At 44.7% G+C, this 23,321-nt stretch overlaps 1 protein-coding gene across 15 annotated transcripts in view; it reads right to left on the reverse strand.

The window, feature by feature from the left end:
- Window positions 1–7,470, reverse strand: part of PHF21A (PHD finger protein 21A) — a 135,287-nt gene extending 127,817 nt beyond the window's left edge. For 8 of the 15 annotated variants that reach the window (XM_048305934.1, XM_048305940.1, XM_048305944.1 and 5 more), the window contains exons 1-2: window positions 7,029–7,470; window positions 6,302–6,387 (exon numbers count right to left, since the gene is read on the reverse strand). The gene's annotated coding sequence lies outside the window, so the exon portion shown is untranslated. The remainder of the gene's footprint in view (window positions 1–6,301; window positions 6,388–7,028) is intronic. The other 7 variants (XM_048305945.1, XM_048305943.1, XM_048305939.1 and 4 more) reach the window with 2 other exon arrangements.
- Window positions 7,471–23,321: the final 15,851 nt, after the last annotated feature.

Consider the following 23,321-nt stretch of genomic DNA (forward strand, 5'->3'; position numbering starts at 1 on the left):
ACAATTAATACATTCTTTGTACAAAAACGCGTAAGCAGTTGGAAGACTTCTTTCATTAACTGCTTTTGTCTAAATATATTACTCAACTATAAACCATTTTCGACTTGTAAATAAAAATACCTGACTGCACAGGCTTAAGTTGACCAACAAGAACTGCAGAAGGTATCAAGGACTGTGTTTCTAGAACGTGATAGCATCTTTTACTCTTCACTCCAAATCCCCAACTTCTGCTCAAGAAAACTACAGGTCCCAGGATGCCTTAGAATAGCACAATCCTGGCAGGCCATTGCAATAAAAACACAGCACTGCACACTGGGGCCTGTAGTTTTCCATGAGCCACATTCTTACTCAAGATGAGACCAGATGTAGGCCATATTGCACACTTCCACAGGCCTGCAAACAACACACACACCGTACAAGGAGACTGCTGCTGGTAATCGTCAGGTAATTGATACCCAGTTCTCGTGTGTTGAAGCTAAGAAGCCAAAGATTTCTGCAGAAATAAGCATCAGTTAACCAAGAGTCCCTAAAGAATAATCAGCAGTTTGTCTACTTTCAAACACGCACAGTTGGCTGTAGCTTTTTAACATCTTTTACTGAAGTGCAACAAGAATTTATGGGTTTTTTCTCCCAAGACTGCTACATTTAATAATATTAAAGAGTACTATTTCGAATAGCAATAGGAAAAGTATGTTTGGTGAGGGGCATATTCTCCCGTCCAGAATTCAGTTATCTGGAAACAAATTGCTCTCTCCCTCCGTTTCTACAACGTGCTGAAGCAAGGGCTTGCCTCGCTTCTAAAAAGAAGTGGCTCTTAGCTGAAAATTAAAGAGCTGTGTCTCAGCGTAGGCCTCAGAGAGGAATACGCTGTACTTCAGTAAAGGGAATGGCAGCTCCCCCTACCAGTCTGTTCTAAGAAGGTTTTAATCGAGGAAGGAAACAACCAGGGAACAAAATGAATAAGTCCTCCTTTTTTTTCCCCTCCCGCTTCCCTGAGCTCTGGATTATTATTATTAAAACAATTAAAAAACAATAATATGGATATAAAATTCCATCTAAGTACTTATATGCTTCCCCAGTCCTTGTAGTACAAGACAGTCTCTGCAGCATTTCCAGGCTAGCAGGCAGCACCTGCAAAAATATGCAAAAGAAAAAGGACCATGCAAAAGCAAAAGGCTGGGACAAGAGAAAGACAGCATCCCACTGCAAGAGAAAGAAATGGTGATGCTTCTGTCACCTGAAAGTCATCCTGATGCACTTCCCTATAGAGGCAAGAGGCCTCAGGAGCATCTAAAGGTTTTGTCAATACAGTAACGCTGTCCATAGGCCAGACAGCTGTTGCCATAGTTACTATCAGCCAGCTTATCAGAAAATAATTATTGCGATTACTCAGAAGTTTTGTTAAAATAATTTAAAGCTTCAATAGGATACCACTTGATCTCTTCAATTAACTGTTTGCAACTACGCTGCCTTTGGGATCCACACAGTTAACTTGGATCCACAGGGTTGAAGTGGAACAGGGGAAGGAATCAATGTTCCTTCTCCCTTTCGTACTGACAGCTTGTATTTCATAGGCAGAAACAAGGAAGCTGAACCACCCATAAGCCTGGCTGCTCTGCTGGAGTTCTCTCACAGGCCATTTTAAGAGTCACAGGCTCAAATCTGCCCTCATTTGTTTTAACCATTCACATATCCATACTGCAATTCAAGAAACACACCAGCTACGTTCTCAAAGCATACTTTTAATTACATGTGCAAAGGCAGAGTCCCTCACTTCAGAGGCAGGTGACACAACTTCTGTACCAAGTGAACTTACTCCTACAAGTGCAGTACTGTTGGGTGGAAGGGTGGAATCAGAAAACACACATTTTAAGAAATCGGACATTAAAAATGCATAGAAGCTGTATGAACGTGGCCTAGAACAGAGCTCACATGAAGCAGAGCCTCACTGCTTCTGTACCACTTATAGATGCATTCCCACCAGTAACAACAAACATTAGGCTTGGGCTGGGGGTCTGGGGATGGAGGCGGCACATTTGTTTTGTGGTGTGTGGTTTTTTAAAGCATGCTTTGAGCATGAGTCTCTAATCAAAAGAATGAGCATTTGTAATCACAGCAAACAAGAAATCTCAGGGAAGAGGGAACAAATAATAGGTCAAACCATCTAGGCAAAGAGCTTTTAAGGCACAGGATACTTGATAACTCCATCAGAGATTAAAATGGTGTGAACAGTATACCATAAAATAAATGCGGCAGATAAGCCTGTATCAAGTAGCACATGTTTTCCCCAAAAACCTGGAATGATCGAAGTACTAAAACAAAAGGTTCTGTGGCAAGATTGGGGCTTTGTTAGGACAGTAGGGAGGGAAATCCTCTCAGACCAAAGAAAGGGACCTGTTAGAACTTTCTACAGCTATAAAAATGATTTTAGGGACGGGTGATTCTAACCACAAAGTCTGACTGCCATGCAAGTGCACCTTTCCTCAGCACTAAGTACTTTTTAAAAACTCTTTCAATTTCTGTACATTTTACAGCCATTCTATGAACTACACTTCACTTTTGTGAAGTTCTGACATAACAAAAGCAGAATCAAACAAATTTTAAATCGTATTTTAACGATTTTAGTCCAGAGAGGAACTTTGTAAAGTGCAGGAACCATAAAAACAAAAACTTATGAAAGAAACAAAGGGGCTCTTTCTTTTTTTTTTTTTTTTTAATGAGATTGTATTTGCCACAAGAAAAAAAAAAGGAAAGCAAAATGAGAAAATACAAAGTTGCCCCCCCGCCCCCTCCAAATGTAAATAAAATTCTTTTTTGCCTGCATAATGCATATCTCTACCACCAGCACAAGCCAGACACTGGCTTTGTGCTATACTGAACATGAAATATTAATGTAAGATACCTATAAAAACTATCTTTCTATACCCTCTATTTACAGGGTACAGAAGTAAGTACAGCCCTTTGCATTCAGCAGACATCTCAAAACCCTTCTGCGCTCTGCCCCACCTTTCCACTATATGTTTTGTTCCTAAATAACCTTTGTGCTGTTAAAATACATCAGAAACAGGATGTGAGCTGCTTTCTGGCACAGAGTAATTGAACAAGGGCAATTCATGAACATACAGGAGCCAGGCCTTTTGTAGAGTCTTACACTTCTAGTATACAGCTACGCATGTGACTGCACAGTTGTGAACATAAAGGGTGAAGGGGACAGTGAAGAAATATTATTAGAAGCTTAATAATAGGTTTTTAGCACTGCCCCTTCTACACAAGAAGCCTCTCCTGGTGGCGACGCTTTACAGCTCACATCTCCGTGAGATGGCTCTCCAAAAAGCAAAGTTCTATCACCCTATGAAGTTGTTTCTGGAGGATTTTAAACAAGTAAAACCAACAAACCTGAAACAACAGTAAAAAGGTTAGGGTCACCAACACATGTTTCTCACATGACATTCATCTTGAGTTTCTGGTATCCGTGCAAAATGCCAATAACACATGAAATAAGATAGTCCATCAAGGCTCCTTCAAACTGGACTAAAATAAAAGAGAAATTTCCATTGCAAACAATTTCCAGTAGTATCAATTCATTTGACCAAAGAAAGTTCTTCGTGGCTCTGAGAGTAAGGATAAAGGAACTGAACAGCTACAATGTGTTCATTATAAACAAACTGCATGAACAACTCAAGTGATAGCCAAGCTCACTATCAAGGCTTTTCAACTGCACACAGAATCATACAAATTTTAAAGGAGTCAATAAAATGAATCTTATTTTCGAAAAAAAGAGTCCAGGAAAATTGTGTCCTTTGTAAGGATCCATACCAAGATATTTTTAATTTTTTTTAAATAATAATTTCTACACTGAAGTTTAATAGGCACACACAAAACCTCATCTCTTTAAAAAAAAAAAAAAAGTAAAGTTGGAATAAGAAATAGCTAGGCCCAATATTTGAAACACAGCTGAAGCTGAATGGCCTACAATGAAGAGATATCTTTACAAAATCTAAACTTAAAGCAGAGATCTCACTGTTGAAGCCGAAAAACACAACAGCACTTTTTTCTAAGCAGCCTAGGTTTTAATTTCCTACCTTCACTTTTTTTTAAGTTCTTTGAAGGAAAGTTTTTTTATTTTCATTCCCTAAAGGAAGAAAACCACTTCCAAATGCCTGCTTCCATCACCAAAACTAGTTCAGGAGGCACATAGAGGAGAGCAAAGATTTAAAAGTTTTAGGTAAAAGTCTTACTAAGACTAATGGCAAAACAATTACTAATAACAAAAGACTCCTCTATACAACATTTTGAATTATACAACGCGTTAGCTTCGCCAGTAAAATGAAAAATCACCAAAACCCATAATGGGATCCACTCCAAATTTCCTGTTGCTCAGGTCACTATGGCTAAAATCTTGGGATATGACATAGCTGACATCCATCTGGTGGCAAGCACTCTCAGTGAGCAAGCACCTACCTTCTGCTGGACAACAGGTCTCTTAAGACCTTGAAGACATACTCTATACATGCTACTATACAACATGAAATGAATGGATAGAGAAGCTGCTCCATAATCCCTCTGTATGAGCTCAAACCCCTAGCTGATATAACTCTCATAAAATAATCTCTCAACCATAGTGAAGATGAAAGTTTTAAAAACATTTGAGAATCTCATAATCTACTTTTTTAAATACAGTTTTCATTTACTGAGCTACAGAATTCCTTTCCAGAAAACAGTAATAAAAAATGCCCCCAAAGAAAGTTTCATTTAGCTATCGTGAAGCATGCACAGATATAAACAAAATTTCCAAAGACTGTGATCTTTCTCCTAAAGTATGATAATCAACTTATTTAACTAATATGGGTAGTTATGCATAATTTTATTTCTTTAAGATCCTGTTCTCAGTACTAATTTAATGAAACTATTTAATAAAAACTATAAAGTTATATTATACACAATCGCTAACAAATTTAATACTAAAGTTTTGGCATTACATGTTAACCTGGTCGAAGTAATGAATTTTTAAATTTAAAGGGCTTTTTTTTTTAACAAGGCTTTGAAATGCATGTCATTTTTTTCACATATGAAGCCTCAAAATAAGCCTCTCTTCATCAAAGTTGAACATTCCCCTGCTATGTAGCAGATCCAGCCTCACCAGCTAACTCCGGGAAATCACAGGAAAGCCAGAGGAAGCCGATTTACAAAACTGAAACTAAGCAGGTGTCTTCATTGTTAGAAGTGAGCACAATGAGGGGAAAAAAAAAAAAAAAAAAGTAAACAGACAGCCAAAATCCTTCTTATTTCTGATACCAGAAAATATACAGCTAAGCAAAAAAAGATGCATCTACCTACACATATGGGTGTACAGGAGTATCTATCCTTTAACCTGATAACTAGCAAGAGCACAAGAAAATTTCCCTGGCCCAAAGAAGCCTACCTCTTCCTCAAGACCTGCCATTACAGAACACGAATCCCCACCTGATTTCTCCATGCTCAGACCCACCGTACATCACAGTACACAACTTTCTCGTGACACGCACGTTATTACCCCCAGTGGGACATTTTTACATGCAGTCTTCACAGTGAACAAAAGTTCATTGTCAAGCTCAGTGCTTGGGCCCAAACAAATATCCAAGAGGATAGAAGGGGGAGAAAGGGAGAAAGTGCTCCTCTCTGCAATTATAAGATTTGCAGGCAATCACCGTTACTTACAATTAAAAAGTGGGAACAGGTGTAGTAGATATCATACTTTGATAGCTGAACAAAGAATATTACAGCACGTGACTGAAATGTGATGACATTTGTTCACCAATCGAAAACAAAAGCCACTCTCCAATGGCACTCTTTCCTCCACCCCCAAGAATTAGGAACTTAAAAATCTCTCCATATTGAAACACATCTGTTCATAGCCTCATTTTTTGACACTTGAGAAGAAGTTGAATGAAGAGCTCCATGCATTAATAAAATACGAATTCACCCAAAAAACCTCAGCATACAAACCTATGAGCACCCACCAAACTACAGAGGTGGTTGAGGAGAAAGCTCTACCGACAGTGAAGCATGGAATAATAAAGAACAGGAAGAAACAAAACACACATCACCACAAAAAAAAAAAAAAAAGAGAGGAAAAAAAAATCCTGCAGGAAGGCAAGTGAAGAAAGGAAAGGAACATGCATAAGAGGACTACACCAAATGGCAGAGTCCCACATACAGCCCCACTCCACCTACACGGGCGCAGGAGGGAGGGAAACAAATCAAAATAAAGAATTGTCCGTGCCCAATGCTGGGGCAGGCGTGGGCACCCCCGGCCCCGTACCTGTGTGGGAAGGGCAGCCCCAGGGCGAGGGGGGCAGGCCCGGCTCCGGAATAACAAGTTGCTGAAGAAACGGAATTTTCCCGGCGCTGCTCGGGCCACAAAGACGAATGAAAGGAAGGAGGGAAGGGAAGGGAAAAAAAAAAAAAAAAAAAAAAAAAAAAAAAGAAAGAAAAACCGCAGCAGCGGATTTACTACGAATTATCCATCACCGAGAGCGGCATCATTTCCCAGATAATAATAAAACTTCCCCGACAGCATCGCGGCGAAGGACCCGACCGAGAGAAAAGGGCCTGGAAATAATCATCCTGAAGGAAACCGGAGGGGAGGGGATAAGCCTCCCTCCCCCACCCCATCCCCAGTGCAATGTGTCATCTCCTTCCCCTGCTCCTCCCCCCAACCCCAATGTGTCACCTCCTCCTTTTACCCCAAGTGTCACCCTCCTCCACCTCTCCCGCTCCCGCTCGCAAACTTCTGTCGGGGAGGCCGGGGGGCCGCCCCGGGACGCTCCGCTATTCCCCGCCACCCCCCCGAGGGAGGGGCCGGGGGCCGCGGCGAAGTTGCTGCTCCTCATCGCCAAGTTGGCCGGAGAGTGCGGGGCGCGCCGGCGCCATCCCGGGGGGGCGCGGGGGGGAGAGGGGGGGACGGTGCCCGGGGGGCGCGGGGGGGGGGGGGGGGGGGCAGGGAGGAAGAGGAGGAGGAGGCGAATCCGAAAGGTGGGATACTACACCCTGCTGGCGGCGGCGGTGCTGCTGCGGGCCGGCCGGGGTCCCCCTGGCAGGACCTCTCTGTGAGGGGGAGGACTCTTCTTCATAGGGGGAGGGTGCCGGCGCCGCCGCTCCTCTGGGCCTCCCTGTCCCCCTCTTCTGGGCGCCTCTCTCTCTCTCCTCCTCTCACTTTCTTTAAGCTAAGCGGGGAGTGGAAGATGGTAGGTTGTTCCCTTCTCCTCCTCCTCCTCCTCTTCGCTCGCTCTCGCCTCTGTGGGGTCCTTTTCCTTCCCCCTCTCCGCGGGGGGCTCCTCCTGCGGCGGGGAGGAGGGAGCGGGCGGGGAGGGCGGCACGAAGCCGGAGAGGCGCAGGAGGAGAGAAACTGTAACACAAAAACAAGCCGAGAAGCTGAACTCTTCTTCAATCCCATTCACCCGGCCCGGCCGCAGCACACCGCTCGCCGGGATCCCTCCGCCGCCGGCCTCCCTGCCTGCCTGCCTGCGGCGCGCTCCCGACACGCCGCCGCGCGCGCCCCCGCCCGCCCCGGCCCGGCCCGCCGCTGGAGACCCGCCGAGGGAGCGTGGACCGGAGGGCCCACGCCCACGCTCCCCCCTCCCCGGTGCGACGGCGGGGCACCGCCGGCCGGGCCCGGGCCAGGCCAGGGGGCTGAACCAGGAGGGCGGGCTCGGCGGCTTCTCCTGAGGGGGGACTACTTGACGTGTCGGTGCGGCGAATTTATTTCCCTTTGCCTAAGGAACGGGCTGTGCTGCGGCCCCCATTGCCTAGGGAAAAAGCCCGGATGTAAAGTGAGTGAAACTAAAGTAGAGTGAAGTAGGGCACCAAACTCTGCCGGAGCAGCGGCGCCGCCGGCCGCGGCCGCGGGGGGCACCGGGCGGCAGCACCGCCCCGCACCGCCGGTACCGGGCGGGTGTGAGGGCGCGGGAGCCGGGGAGAGCAGTGCGGGGGCGGCCGCGCGCCAGCCGAGACCCCCCCGCACCCCCCCAGACACACACACGCACACGCAGACACACACACACACACACCACCCCTCCCCTCCGTCCCTCCCCGCGCCCGCCCGGCCCGGCGCGCGGGGCTCGGCGGGGGCGGCGCGCGGGTGCGCGCGCGGGGCCGCGCGCAGGAAGCGAAGGGCGGGGGGGCGCGCGCGGGCGGGAGGAGCCGGCGCGCGGGGCCCTGCCGCGAGGGGCTCCGCACAGGAAGTTGATGCAACAGGGCCGCGGGGCGGGGGGGGGGCGGCCGGGGGGCGCGCGCAGGAAGCGGCGGCGGCGGCGGGAGGGAGCGCGGGAGCGCGGCGGCCTCATCCCCGTGGATGAGGTGCGGATGCGCCACGGCCCGTTCGCCCGGGCCAAGAGCCGGCCTCCTTTCCTCCCTCCCTCCCCTCCCCGCATCGCCGGCCCTGCCATGTTATTCGCAGGAATAGCGCACCCGCTCGCCGCCCGGCCGGGCAGGGAGGGAGGGTGTTCCCTCCTCCACCTCGCCGTTCACGCAGCGGGGTTGGCTTATTTATTTATTAACTTACTACTACAGTGCCGGGCGATGCTGCCATTTGCTTTCGTGCGACTGGCGGCGCATCAGCTTTCTCTTTTTTTTTTTCCCCCATTCCTTTTCTAATTCCCCTCCCAAAAGGAAAAAAAAAAAAAAAAAAAAAAAAAAAAAACCACAAAAACCAACCGTGGCGAGTCAGAAACTTTCGTGAGCAAGTTCAAAGCAGGGAAGTTAACACACCGTGGATTAGAACGTTTCTGCGGTACTCGTTGGCGTGAAAATCAAATGTACGTGACTCGGGCTTCGGGGGCTCCTCGCTCCCTCCCTCGCACCCTCGGGCGGTTCTGGGTCCGCCTGTGCCGGCAGCTCGGGGACCACGGTCCCCCCGGTTCCCAGCCACCGCACAATGAGCTGCTGGGGGCTGCCCGAACGCCAGCAGCCAACCCATGAGGGGTCAGTCCTTATCTGCAATACACTAGTTTAAGTTACAGGCATGCCCCTGTGCGTCTCCGGCTTCTGAAAGTCTCCAGAGTCTCAGAAATACCTAAAACCTCGCCTTTCTGTCGGAGCCACCATTGCTAAAGCAGTGGGACCTGTTCTGGACGCTGCGGGATTTGCATGAGCTCTCACGAAAGCCGGGGTTTGGTGCAATGCAAAACTGTTTTTGGTTGTTTTCTTTTTAATAGCCTTCGAAATGCTCAAAGTTGTAAAGAAAAAGTAAGTGTTTGCGTTATCTCTGCAAATGCTTCAGGAAGCCACGATGAACTCATTATTATATTGTGAAACTAAATCCATAAAGCAGTCATGATGAGTAACTCGGGGACGAGTCGTAATTGGGCAGTAACGGACAGTTTTATAATCTGGAGGATTCTAGAGGGCTCCACGTGAGTGAGAGCGTATAGCAAGGTTTTCTCTCCACTTTAAAAAAAATGATCTACTAAGCCATTGTTTATTCAATTACTGTTAATTTTCCACTTATTTTCCATCAATTGGTTGCCAAGTTCTATGTGATTTAATTGTGAACTTCACAACGTTTAGTGCCCTTCTTAAAGCTGTAGCTCCTGGACTTATACAATTATGCAAGAAACTCCGATTTTTTTTTTTTTTTAATGAAGTTTCTAGCTTGTGGGTTTGTGGATGTGACCTTAAAAGCACAAACCTTAAAGGCACAAAAAGGAAAAGGTATGAAGGAAATAGTCATCCAAAAATGCCTTTATTTCTTTAATGTCACATTGTTTTGGGTTTTTCTTTTTGATGCAATATCTCCTACCTCGTGTTTTTGTTTGTTTGTTTGTTTGTGGGTTGTTTGTTTAGGGGGTTTTGCCTTTTTTTTTTTTTTTTTTTTTTTTTGCAAGCCACGTATGATACTAAACAGCAGGGTTGACAGAGTACTAAGAAAAGAAAAACACAGAAAATGCATCTGGGTGCTCATCAAATAGTTACTGATAGGTGCACAGTTCATGGGATATTAGGTAAGGTCACGTGCACAAGACTACCAAAAATCCAGCAGCCATCGTAGTAGATGTTTCAATGTGTCCAACTGTGACAAGAAGTGTTATGGTTAGCATAACTGAGATATCACACTGTTCCTGATAAATGTATATTTGCTTTTTATACTTCTTTCTACTTTACTTCTGCAGCCTTTGAATAGATCAAGTGATTCTGGGATAAACTCTATTACTCTGTCAGATCTGCTTGTAGCTTGCTGTGTTTTCTCCTGTGTCTGGGGCATCGTCCAGCCCCCTCCCTCCTTAGCCCTCCAATCTCAAATCCATAACCAATTTTTAAACCCCCCTGAAAATACCAGCCCCGATACTCAGACTTTCCCTCCTCCATGTAAATTTTACTACCAGCACTTTAAGCTGTAGAGGCCAAGTGTTACAGCCAAGACAGCCTGGATTTTGATTTTGCCTTCAGTTAGTTTGAAGCAAGAAGAGGAGTCAGCTTACTCTGAAAACAATCAGGCCAGAGTTGCTTTTGTCCTTCAGATTTTTTTTTATTGAGGCATCAGAAAAATAAATAACTAAGTAAAGCTTGTTCATTTTACTGTTTTTTATCTTTCTGGTTAACAAGCAAGTTAAAAGAATCTAGAATGAGTGATTTAAGTGTTATTAGAGATTCGGCATGTTTATTTTGCTGAGGAGTCAATACACAGAGTTAGCCTAAAGTTTGTTTTTTAGAGATGAACTTTGGGCAAAGTTCAAAGGAAAAATAATCATCAGCTGTTACTGTAGATGCACACAGAAATTTTTCATGGTCTGTCTTAGAACTCAGACCATGATGAGCACACACTGCCCACAGTGATCTTTGGGTCACAACCAGGTAGAGTGGCTCAGACCATTTTCATAGAATCATAGAATCATTCAGGTTGAAAGGGACCTTAAAGGTTGTATACCTTTCCAACCCCCCTGCCATGGGCAGGGACACCTTCTGTTAGACCAGATTGCTCAGAGCCCCATCCAGCCTAGCCTTGAACACTTCCAGAGATGGGGTATCCCCAGCCTCTCTGAGCAACTTGTTTCAGTGCTTTGCCATCCTCACAATGAAGAATCTCTCTCTAACATCTAATCGAAATCTGCCCTGTTTCAGATTAAATCGATTATCCCTTGTTCTATCACTACATGCCCTTGTCAGAAGTGCTTCTCCAGCTTTTTTGTACACCCCCTTTAGGTACTGGAAGGCTGCTATAAGGTCTCCTCCAGGCTGAACAGCCCCAACCCTCTCAGGCTGTCTTCACAAGAGAGATGCTCCAGCCTTCTGATCATCTTTGCTGCACTCCTCCAGTCTTGCTCCAGCAGGTCCACATCGCTCTTATGTTGGGGACCACAGAGCTGGACAAAGCACTCCAGCTTCTCATAAGGTCCAAGAGAGCGAAAGGACAGAATCCCCTCCCTCACCCTGCTGGCCACGCTGCTTTTGATGCAGCCCAGGATGCTGTTGGCTTTCTGGGCTGCGAGCACACGTTGCCAGGTCATGTTGGACTTCTCATCAACCAGCCTGAACTCACCAGTTTAAGCCACAGACCTTGATTATCACAGACATGCCAAAAGTCTTTCCTTTAAAAACTGCACACGTGCACTACTCCTTTGTTCAGATTTGCAGTGCTGAAGAGAAGTGGTTCCTGCTTCTGTGCTACTTAGCTTCACTTCCATGTCAGCAAAAAGAGCCCCCATTTGTGTATGTGAAGAATTCACCTTCTAGAAGCATGAGAAGTGGTTTCATGTATGAAATGGAAAGCAATGGTATCATCAGATGCACAGCTAAATGTTTGAATAAACTGACTGGTTTTGTACATTGGCTCTACACAGAGATATCTACCGTGATTTCCTTTCAGTGAAAGGAAATCTTGCTAGAAGCTTAGGGAAAAAATCCTCCTTTGCTTGTTGAGTCTTTGTGCACAAAGTTGACCCCCACACCTCTGCCTCTGAATGTGATGTTTGTGCTGCTTATCAAAAGTCATAGTTCAGTTTGTCTGGGTTTTCCTCTTTCTGCTTGATCACATCACTCTGGATGCTCATCCAGTCCCCTTTGCCTAGTTTTTTTCCTAGGAGAACTTAGAAGTACAAGCCAAATCCTAAGCATTACTAAAGTTAGTGGAAAACTCACAAAACTCAACAGGATTTTATGAGAACTTGTAAGCAGCTGCTACATTTTATTTCTCATTGAATGTTATTTCACCAGTTTGGGAGAATTTCAGAGGAAGAAGCACAGTCCATGTAAAGTATTAATGCCGGGGTATCTCAAGAATAATAGTCATTGCTAACAATTATTGTACCAAGTGTTCGAAGTAAAAAGTTACATCATAACATGCTAGCTTTGCTGTAGCCAGCCCATCTTGCAGTGCTGTTTGTTGAGAATACTTAGAACAAAATCTGAGAAGATATTAGTTAACATACAGAAACAGTCTTCTAGCAACTTGTGTTAAAAGGATATGAGCAGCAAGCGCACTGACAGGTCACAGATTAGGTTGACAGTGGAGTAGTCACATAGCACTTTCTGTTCCCCTGGTTTTCAGCAACAAAACTACCTTAAAAACTAAACCAGGAGTTAGTTACTTGCCTGTTGCTGTTTTTCACTGTGCTTTTGGGAGGAATGCTAGATGACTGCAAGTAAGAGGGGAGATAGCCTGTGCAGCTTAAAAATGAAAGCCATAAGACCATTTCAGACAAGACATACTCCAGCCTAAGAAAACAGTTGGGAATCTGTCTTTCTCATCAGTGTTGAACATGAGGTTATCTCTCCAGCAGGATCCAGGCAACAAGTGCCTTCTACAAGCAAATATCTTCCCCTTCCCGAGTCAGGGAAGGATAGGACATCACTGACTTCCAGACAATAAGGAAAATTAACTGTACTGTTTCGACCACCAGTTGGGGCCAGAGCCTGAAAATACAATGTGCATGAGGCACTCGCCATTAAGAACATCAGCCTAAGTGGAAACTGTGTTGCTTAACACAACTGCCTCTGACTTTGACTGTGGATTATTTCCTTACACACAAGTTATTGCTTACAGCAGCCAGTGAAGCAGACCCCTGCTTACCCTGTCTCATCCCAAAATTACTTTCTTGCTCGTCAGCTGTCAGTTGGTCCACCAGGAGTGGTGCAGCCACAAATCTCACTCTCCTGATTGCTCTGCCAGGGAGGCAGCTAGGGTGAGCTAAAAACAGTCATAGGAGTGCATTGCCCAGAATCTATATTCCAGTAAAAGTAATTCAACATTCAGGCTGCCCTGTTGCTTTTGTAAAATTCATGTTCTCCAGGTTGCCCTCAGCAGCTGAGCCAGGGAAGGCCTGTCAGCACAGCACAGCATTGTGTCTGTAGTGGGATTTCACTAGAGATGCAAGCTCTTCTGAGGCTAGCCTTGAAAGGATGATTCCGTCCTGCTGTCTCTTCCCCTGATCACTTACTGCTTTGCTTACCAGAGATACTGGTTATCTCATACAGAAAGTGGTTCAGAGTGGGTAGCCTGGCCCATTGCACCAGAGAGCATGAGGAACCTCTGAGGACTCACCACTTTTCATACCTGCCAGCAGCTCCCAGAGCTCTTCTTCCTTGGCTTCCCTCTTAGGCTTTCAGTCTTGTTAAGGTTTTGGTATGTAAAGTCAGGAAGTTTGTCAGCTCCTTATTTAATCTGAACTCCAGCAAAACACTATTTCCACCAGTACTTCTGTATCAGATCTGCAATTAGGGGAGGCCAGAGAGCATTTTACCCTTCACGAGCCATTGCTTTCTTCTTCTGAAGATGCATCTGCTTTCAGAGAGGCTGGTGATGTTGCTGCTTCCAGACTGAAGGAAGATCTGAGCAGTGATACTGTCTCTGGGAGTCAAGAGGAATGGGTTTCCTTGCCTTTTTTTTTTTTTTTTTTCTTTTATCCTTAAGTAGAAGTGAGCAGTCATAAAGGAGATATTGCTCATGGCTCTCAGGTGGCTGGCCAGGCTGACTAAGCATGGTTTTGGATCCTGTACACTGTTTAGAATCACAATGAGCTAGAGATTGTGTGCCAAGATGCAAATGGTCCAGGGAAAGGATCCTCATTTTTAAGCCAGCAGTATGAAGTATCCTAGGAGCAATTGCAGTTCCATTATCAGATAAAAGAAACTGGTTTTGACTCATTGTCCTTTTTGTTAAAAAATATAATGCCCCCTAATTCAAGCTGATTTGTTGTAATGTTGGTCACCCTACTAAATTTTTCAGCTGGCGATTCTTGGACCATTAGGGATATCTAGTCTCCATCAAAATGTCCTTTTCCAGATGCTTTCAGAAGAATTCTCCCACTTCTATTTTTGAGGAACTTGGAGGGAAAAAATGTAGAATTGGAAAACTGTGGATGGAAATGAAACCGCTGAGCATGTTTTCAAGGACTACTGAAAGGAAATGACAACTTTTGTAATGAAGCATTTCAGTGTGTCACTAACCTGATAAGCAAATAGAAATGCAGAGTGGTAAACCAAGGGCATGAGCCACAGACCAAGACAGCAGCTACCAGGATGTATTGCGGGCATATAGACATTTCAACAGCCTCCTACATGCACAGAAATCAAACATTGTGACAAACAGCATCCAAAAAAAACCCAAAAAACCCAGTTAATTTCTGTAAACAATAAAACACCAGCAGACATCATATCTTTTTAGTCCTTTTAGGTGTCAATGGCCAATTTGGCACCTTGAGAAAATACATGATAAAGCATAGTCTGCTCCAAAGTCCAAGGAACATACTGTGTCAAAGGTCACTAAGGGGAGAGGCAGGGAATCAGAGGACCTAAGGAAAACTACAGGATGGTGATAATTCCAGGATGTTAGGTACTTCAAATATAGATACTGATTGTGGTTTTCAAAAATATTTCCATAAATTTGTCCCCTGAGCCCTTCAATATCACTAGATATGTAAACAGCCTGGAGTTTGAGTGGACAGAACATCTGAAAAGTAATTCAGTTCTTTAGGTATTTAATTAGACATATATTTGAGCCGCTAGTTTGGAACTACCAGCTGAGCAGCATCTTGTCCTATAGAGTAATGTAGGAAGAGCATCAGTGTTTGAAAGCAGTAAAAAGTAGTAAGCTTTGAGAAGTATTAAACTACTGGAATCTTGTGTATTTACTACAGCTTGCTTTGACTTTACACTACTGAAAAGTAGCCCAGCATAGGCACAGGGACAAGGGAGGGGAGATGAGCTGTGAAACAAGTGTTATGGAGGCATGGGGAAGGGGAATCTAGGAGCAGAAGTGTGCCTGGCTTTGCATGCAAGAATAAGAGTTAACAGTGATTCAGTGGACAGAAAGGTCAGTGCTAGTACAGGTATTCAGAAAGAGTTTTCATGCCCTAACAATAAATAGTGTTAGTCACCTCTAGATTATCTGGGATTAAGTGTATCATGGGTAAAGATACCCCTGAGATGACTAATGATGAATTAGCATGGGCTCACTCACATAGCACCGTGCCACACAGCATTGCGTCTTCTGAGAAGCTGTGGTCCCCCTGCCATCACAGCCCCTGCAGTCACCAGTCCTTCTCCAAGCTTCTTTGGCTTCCCTGGCTATTTTTGGGTTTCTGCTTTGACTGTGTTATCTCATCTTGCTGCCTTCTGGGGTAATCCAGAATTTAATGTGGCTGGGTTTTGAATGGAGTAAGAAGGGGCAAAGTAAAGATCAAAAAAAAGTCAATAAACCTGATGGACAGGGAAGGCATCTGCACAGCGAGACAATGCCCTTTTTATTTAGTCATGTCTTACAATATAGCTACCACATCATAAATTCAGAAACACATGTTTGTAGAGAGAGGTCCTCACAGATATTTTATTTATAATTGATTTTAGTATCTTCCACTCAAATCTTCTGTTGTTTGAGTGATAGGCAAGTTGCAAAATATATCACTCAAGACTTAGGGAATTGGGCAATTAAACCTTCTTGAGTGTTCTTTGCATTCAAAATTGATTAATAACGGTAAGATACACCAACATTGTGCTTTTCAGCTAAAAGACAGTTAGGTAATGTCAACAAATTCACAAATCTCATTGGCATTGCTTCCCTATATGAAGAGTACACATAAGCATAAATGTATTTTTTTCTCACTAGGAGGAACAGAATAAAAAGACTGTTTCTTTCAAAACTCTATTAGGCTATCAAGTGGAAATCATAGAATCACAGAATATCCTGAATTAGAAGGGGCCCACAAGGATTATTGAGTCCAATTCCTGGCCCTGCACAGAAGAGCCCCCGTAACTGAACCATGTGCCTGAGGATATTGTCCAAACATTTCTTAACCTCTGTCAGGCTTGGTGCTGGGACCTTTTCCCTGGGGAAATGTTCCAGTGCTCAACCACCCTCTGGGTGAAAAATTTTTTCCTAATATTCAAATTAAACCTCCCCTAACACGGCTTTCAGGCCATTCCCTTTGGTCCTGTCACTGGTCACCAGAGAGAAGAGATCGATGTCTGCCCCTCCTTTTCTCCTCATGAGGAAGCTGCAGACTGCAATGATGTCTCCCCTCAGTCTCCTCCAGGCTGAACAGACCAAGTGACCTCAGCCACTCCTCATATGGCTTCCCCTCCAGGCCCTTCACCATCTTCATTGCCCTCCTTTGGACAATCTATAATAGTGTCTTTTTTTATATTGTGGCACCCAAAGCTGCACCCAGGACTGCAGGTGAGGCTGCCCCAGTGCAGAGCAGAGCGGGACAATCCCCTCCCTTGCCCAGCTGGCGATGCTGTGCCTGATGCCCCCCCCAGGACACGCTTGGCCCTCCTGGCTGCCAGGGCACTGCTGACTCATAATCCACTTTCTGTCAACCAGGACTCCCATGTCCCTTTCCTGTGGCTCTGCTCTCCAGCCTCTTGTTCCCCAGTCTGTCCACAAATCCAGGGTTGCCCCATCCCAGGTGCAGAATCTGGCACTTTGCCTTGTTAAACTTCAAATGATTGGTGAATGCCCAGCCCTCTGATTTGTCAAGGTCTCTCTGCAGGGCCTCCCTGCCTTTGCGGGAGTCAGCAGTTCCTCTCAGTTTTTAGCATCACTGGCAAACTTACTTAGTATGCCTTTGAGTCCTGCATCCAGTTCTTTAATGAAGATGTTGATGAGCACTGGCCCCAAGATGGAGCCCTGCAGAACCCCACTAGTGACCAGCTGTCAGTCTGATGTCACCCCATTCACTATAACCCTTCGTGCCTGACCTGCAAGCCAGTTGCTCACCCATCCCATGATGTATTTACCCAGCTGTGGGCTGGACATTTGAAGGATACTGTGAAAGACAGTATCAAAAAACTTTACTGAAATCCAAAAAGCTTACTTCAACTGGTTTCCCTTGATCAACCAACTGGGTTACCTTGCTATAAAAGGAAGCTAAGTTTGACAAGCAGAAGTTTCCCCTTATGAACCTGTGCTGGCTGTGGCTGATAACCATGTTGTCCTTCAGATTTTCAGTAACTCCCAGAATAATCTTCTTCATATGATTATGTCATGATTTTCAGGTCATGACAATCATGACATGACATAATTTAATTAGTTTGTCTTTCAGTGGACTTGGAAACACCATATGGAATTTGAATAAAAGCCGATGATAGTTTGAAAACATTGCAAAATTCCAGGTCACCTTAGTCTCACTGGTAATATCAGTGGGGCTCCTGAAAAGATTCACTCAGTGCTTGCCATCAGCTAGGTAGTTAAACAAGGAGTTGGATGTTATCTGAAGTATATGAATTTCAATGGGAGTTTGTATTTTGTCTATTTATGAAGCCATTATGTGCCCACCCCCTCAGAGCAAGCTGAAGGATGTTGTTTCAAAAAAGATTGTAGAATCTAGAATTCTACACTAGAACACTAGAATTAGAAAGACAACAGAAGGGACAGGGAATAACTTTCACCTTGAAGAAAAAAAACAACCTCAGGACTAGGATGTTTCAGATGAAATAAGAGAAAACTGAGAGGGAACATAAGAGGCCTGCTAAAGGGAGAGCAGCATGGAGAAGGAAAATTGGGAGCGGTCATTCACCATCAAGTTGCAAGATAAGTGGCACTGAGTGAAATGATTAGACAATGTTTAAAACAAACAAAAAGCAATACTTTTTTGGTCAATGCATAATCACATTTGGGACTCATTGGTGCAAGATTTCATGGATCCTGATAGTATAAATGTGTTCAGAAAGGCATGAAACAAATCTACTGAAGGATGCAACATCTGACTCAGCAAGCACTTTTACCACTGATTGCCAGAGGCTCAAAGGGGGAAGATCCTTCTGGATACATCCCATTTCTTATAATCCTCCTTAAACATCTGAGTTGGGACATTATCAGAGAAAGCCTGCTCTAGATGATCCACCTTTGGTTCCTTCAGTATTGTTACTTTTATGAGTTCAGGAATAAAGGAAGCAGTAATATTTCAGTGAAGAAGAAAAAAAATCAATGCAAGAGGCTTCTGTATTAATGAGTGCCAATGGTATATAGGCTTTGCTCTTCACTTGAATAAAGTGAAACTTCTTGTACTGTGGGTTGGGTTTTTTCCTTCTGAGAATGAAAACAGGCCTTACATTGTCATTCATATCACATTTTTTGGAATGGGACACAGTATATCTTTTAACAAAAACAGTTTGAGTGGAATCACATAAAAGATCTGTTTGAAAGTATGGAGGAAATGGACTGCATGTCCCTACTAAACCAAAATGGCTCGATCCTTGGTCTTCCCCCTGTTCCCAGGCAGTCAGTGCTAGGCAGGAGCCCGCCTGGGGATTGCCCAGTGATGCTGGTGCCTGGTGTGGCTCTGCTGGGCCCCTGTGGTGGGTTTCCAGCCATCCACCAGCACACTTCCATCCCAGCTAGCCTCTTCCCTGGAGAGGTGGAGACCAGAGCCAACCCATGCAGCAGCTTCCACTAGGTGCCACTGCTACCTAGAGGAGGAAGAGGAGGAGAAGGAAGAGAAAGAAGAGGGAAGAGTTCAGAAAGCACCAGAGTCCTGAGGGTTTATTTCCAGGCATGAGCACATCTGCTTGTAAATGGCTTGATGAATTTGTACGACGTACCACTGTTTCTGTTGAGGTGCTCAAGAGAAAAGGGATGGCCACTGGGAGCTGCAGGGGCTTTTGCTTCCACCTCAGATGTTACTGGCAGGCACTGAAAAGTCACCACTCTTTCCAAATCATTCTCCCTGAACCATATAAACTTAGAAGAGCAGCAGATCCCTCATTCCTGAGGGAGCATCTGAAGGTGAAATATCCTATGCACAGCACTTCAGAGAGGAAGCACTGCATGTTACACAACAATGAAGTTCTATTTACAAATATCTGTATGAAATTTGATGCTTCCAGTTTGGACCTAAGGAAATGCTTGTGTGCCTAGAAGCTTGTTTGTGTTTTTCAGCAATACTGGTTCATTTCATAATATGTATGTATTACCTTCACAACTTGCCCTTCTTTATCCTTAGACCATGGCAACAACAGCACTACTAAATATAATATTGAGACTTGGCAAAATATATTTTTAACTCCCTAGTTTCATATGAACCATGGCTTCCCTTGCTTACATGGGATACTTGCAGCTTTCTAGAGCTTCACTATGAGCAAAACTGAACTTGGAGGGCCAGAGAGTAATTATATCAATGGATACTTTTGGGGAAGTCACTCAAAAGTTTAAAATTCTTTCAGGAATGCCTCCTGGCAGAGATGAAAAGGCTGGATATTAACCTTGATGGATAAAATGAGAGACCTCAAACGCTACATACCCTCACGGAGAAGAAATGCCTCTTCTACAGATTTAGGGAAATATTCAAGGAAAATGTAAAAATACATAAAACCATTTCCAGACCACAACACACCTCAGCAATTCTACTTTCACCCAGAACTGAAAGAAATTAATTATTCCCCAGAAACAAATGCTTTTCTGCTATTTGTAAAATGCTAAGGGATAGCAAGTTAGTCCCCATCTACCATGGAGTCGGATCCCCTTAGAGAGGATCAAATAGCTTCTGTTTATTTACCTTTACTAGCATAACCAGCTGTCAGTGGATTATCTCCTTCTGTTATCGATATGGCTTCTTTTCACCATCATGCAGCTGCAGGAGCAGCAGAGATTTTTTTTTTCTGATTTTTGGCTTGTTAGTTAATTGTGTCTCTCACTTTTGGTTGAGGGAGTGAACTGCTTAGTGGGGAATCTGCCCCTGAGGCTAGTCTGTCCTGCTTCTCTGCTATGCAACTGAAAAATTTAGAGACTTCTTTGTTTCAATGGTGAGAATAAAATGGTACCATCAGATAGATAAACAGTAGTGTCGTTTTGCACCCTCTGGCTCAAGATACAGCTGCCCCATAGATGTGCTTTGAAATGATACAGGCATGGAGCTCATGGTGGGAAGTGGGGGGATTTTCCACTGCAAGGTAGAATTGTCCCGGATGTACAGTGTTTGCCACAGTACAGCACTATCGACACCTGATTTAGATGAGAAAGATTTGGCACTGTACACATTTTTTGGCACAGTTAAGGAAAAGACTGACTATTTCCACCCCTGGATACTTAATATACAGCATCAGCATTAACAAACTCCAGCCCTTAGCTCAGTCTGAATCTGCATGCAGAGAGAGAAAACATGCAGCTGTCTTTCTGCTACTGCCACCCCCAAACCTGGGATTAACATCTGCAGGGGGGATATGCCTGTGCTCAGCAGAGAGCGTGCAGCATTAGGATTATTCAGATATGGGCCTTATCTTCACCTGGGAGAAGAAACCAAATACAGTAATAAGGAGCCCTCCACAATGCCAACTTTCCACATTGCCAAAACTTCGTTCCACATTGCCACAGTTTAGTGCATGCAGGAAGCTCCTTTCTATTGACTTCAGATGGGACCATCTCTGGCTGGATCACTTTGAGGGAGACCCCAAGTGATGTGGGGTGAGAGAGGTCCCTGTGATACTTCAGAGGATCTAGGATAACTCAGCAGTGTGTGGGCTGGAGTGGGGTGCTGCCTGGGCAGTACACCTGCGTTTGGAGTGTCCACAGTAATTTGAAGGCTGAGATTCCTTTGCATTTTAAGGTGGGTACAGGTCATCTCAATTAAAAGGGGACTGAGATGCTTCTTTTGGGACCAGCTGAGGTTACCAGGGATACGGATGATGCTTCAAGAAAAACATCTCATACTGCCACAGTTCAGAAGTGTCCTTTAAGCCTCCATTTGGGGTGACATGGGACATCTCAGTTTGGCACTGACAGGATGCCTCAAATTCACTGCAGAGCATTGATTCTGTGAGGGGCACATAGAGGGCACTCAACATTCAGGGATGTCTCCAGATCTGAGTCCATTGGCCTCAATGTGCCAGTACTGATGTTAAGGATACAACCATCTGGATGGGGAGTTAGCTTAAGGAGCATCAGTTTTTGGAACGCAGGACTGTATGATATAGAGGGGACCAGAGAACTTCAGTTTGTGGAGGAGAGATTGCCCAAGGGCATGGTGCTGCCAGGATACTTGGGTATGGTGGGTATCAGAAGGGCAGAGCTTGGAGGTCTCTGGGTATCTGGATCTGGGAGGGTACCTCACAGATTAGCTGGAAGACATATATGGTGCTGAGCACCATCTCCCCTGTGTCTCTCTGGCTTCTTAATTTGGGAAGATCCATCATGCCTTCATCCCCTCTGAAATCCCTGGTCCAAACAGTACTTCTGGCAACCTCTATGCAGTTGGTGGGAGGAATGTAGGAAAACATTCCAGTCCAAATTTGTATGGGCTTTCTGTGTCTACACCCAGGCCTAGTGGAGCTTGGCCAAGGGGTGGTAAACACAGGCCTGTGCAGCATTCTTGAGTATGGCAAACCAGTGGTCAAAGCCAAGAGAGTGGCTGGTGTTGCATTAGCCCTGTGCTGGAGAGCAAGGTGAGGGCTTGCAAGCTACAGTAAGGTTCAGAAAATGTCATGGTGAGGCACTGTCATTCCTGACAGGCTTCTTCCTTTAGAGGTCTGATACTGTGATCGGTTCTGGGCCCCTCACTACAAGAAAGACATTGTGGCACTGGAGCAAGTCCAGAGAAGGCAACAGAGCTGGTGAAGGGTCTGGAGCACAAGTTGATGAGGAACAGCTGAGAGAGATGGGGTTGTCTAGCCTGGAGAAAGGAAGGCTCAGGGGTAACTCTATCACTCTCCACAACTACCTGAAAAGAGGTTATAGAGAGGTGGGGGTTGGCCTTTTCTCCCAGGCAACAAGTGATAAGACAAGAGAAAATAGCCTCAAGTTGCAGCAGAGAAGATTTAGATTGGATGTGAGACAAAAATTTTTCACAGAAGGAGTTGTAAAGCATTAGAACAGACTGACCAGGGAAGTGGTGAAGTCACCATCTCTGGAAGTGTTCTAAAAACAAGTGGATCTAACATTTGAGGACATGGTTTAATGGCAAACATGGTGTTGGTTCTAGGTTGATGGTTGGACTTCATGATATTAAACGTCTTTTCCAACCTTAACAAGTCTATGATTCTGTTATTGTTCTATGATCTTTCAGCCTTACCATTTGTTGCAGTTCAAAAGTAGAGCACCCCAGGATGGGGGAAGGCCTGCCATCAATAATGGGGTAAAAAGAGAAAAAGGAACCCTCACTTTTCCTAATTCAGATCAAATATCTGGATCAGAACAGAAGGTGAAAAGATATTAGAGATGTTTGAATATGAAGCAGAGGAGACCAGAGACCATGATAGCAGGCTGAAAATGAGTAGAGAATGGATATGTGATGGGCATACACAAGGTGGAGGAGGTAGTCCTTTCTACTGGTGTTCAAAAGGAAACTGTAATGCTTTAGGTATTTCCCTTTGATGAGAAGGAATGAAATACTGAAGGTACCTAAGGAAGTTGCATGAGATCATCCAGCAGAGTACCAGTCTTGGTGACATGTGCAGCACACGTGCATTGGCAGGTGAAGGTAGGAGACAGCTTCTAGAGGCGGGCACCTGGAAAGGGAGAGGGAGAAAGATGAAGAGGAGTCATGGGCAACAAAAGGACCCCTAAAGGGCATAGACAATGCCTTTAGGAAAATGCAATCTGAAACTGAGTAAGTTGTTTGAGTACAGCAGGCAGAAAGTGAAATTGGGCTGGAAAATGTGAAAGATAAAAGAAAAACAACACAACCAGCAAGGAAGTGAGAAGAAAGAGAAACAGACCACGAAGTCCACCTGAAAAGTTGAGTTCCTCACTCCGTATCCTTCACTGCAATGAATATTTGAAAGATTTGACTTGCTGCCTGAGGCAATTATGTTAAGTAATGGGGAGGGTAATGAGGTTTACACATGGGGGATATTCTTGCCTCCCTACTGCTATTTCAGTAAAAAGTGTGTGGTTTTATATTATGTCTTTTGTATAG

This window comes from Corvus hawaiiensis, chromosome 6 (genome assembly GCF_020740725.1).
Source record: "Corvus hawaiiensis isolate bCorHaw1 chromosome 6, bCorHaw1.pri.cur, whole genome shotgun sequence".
Taxonomy (NCBI): Eukaryota; Metazoa; Chordata; class Aves; order Passeriformes; family Corvidae; genus Corvus; species Corvus hawaiiensis.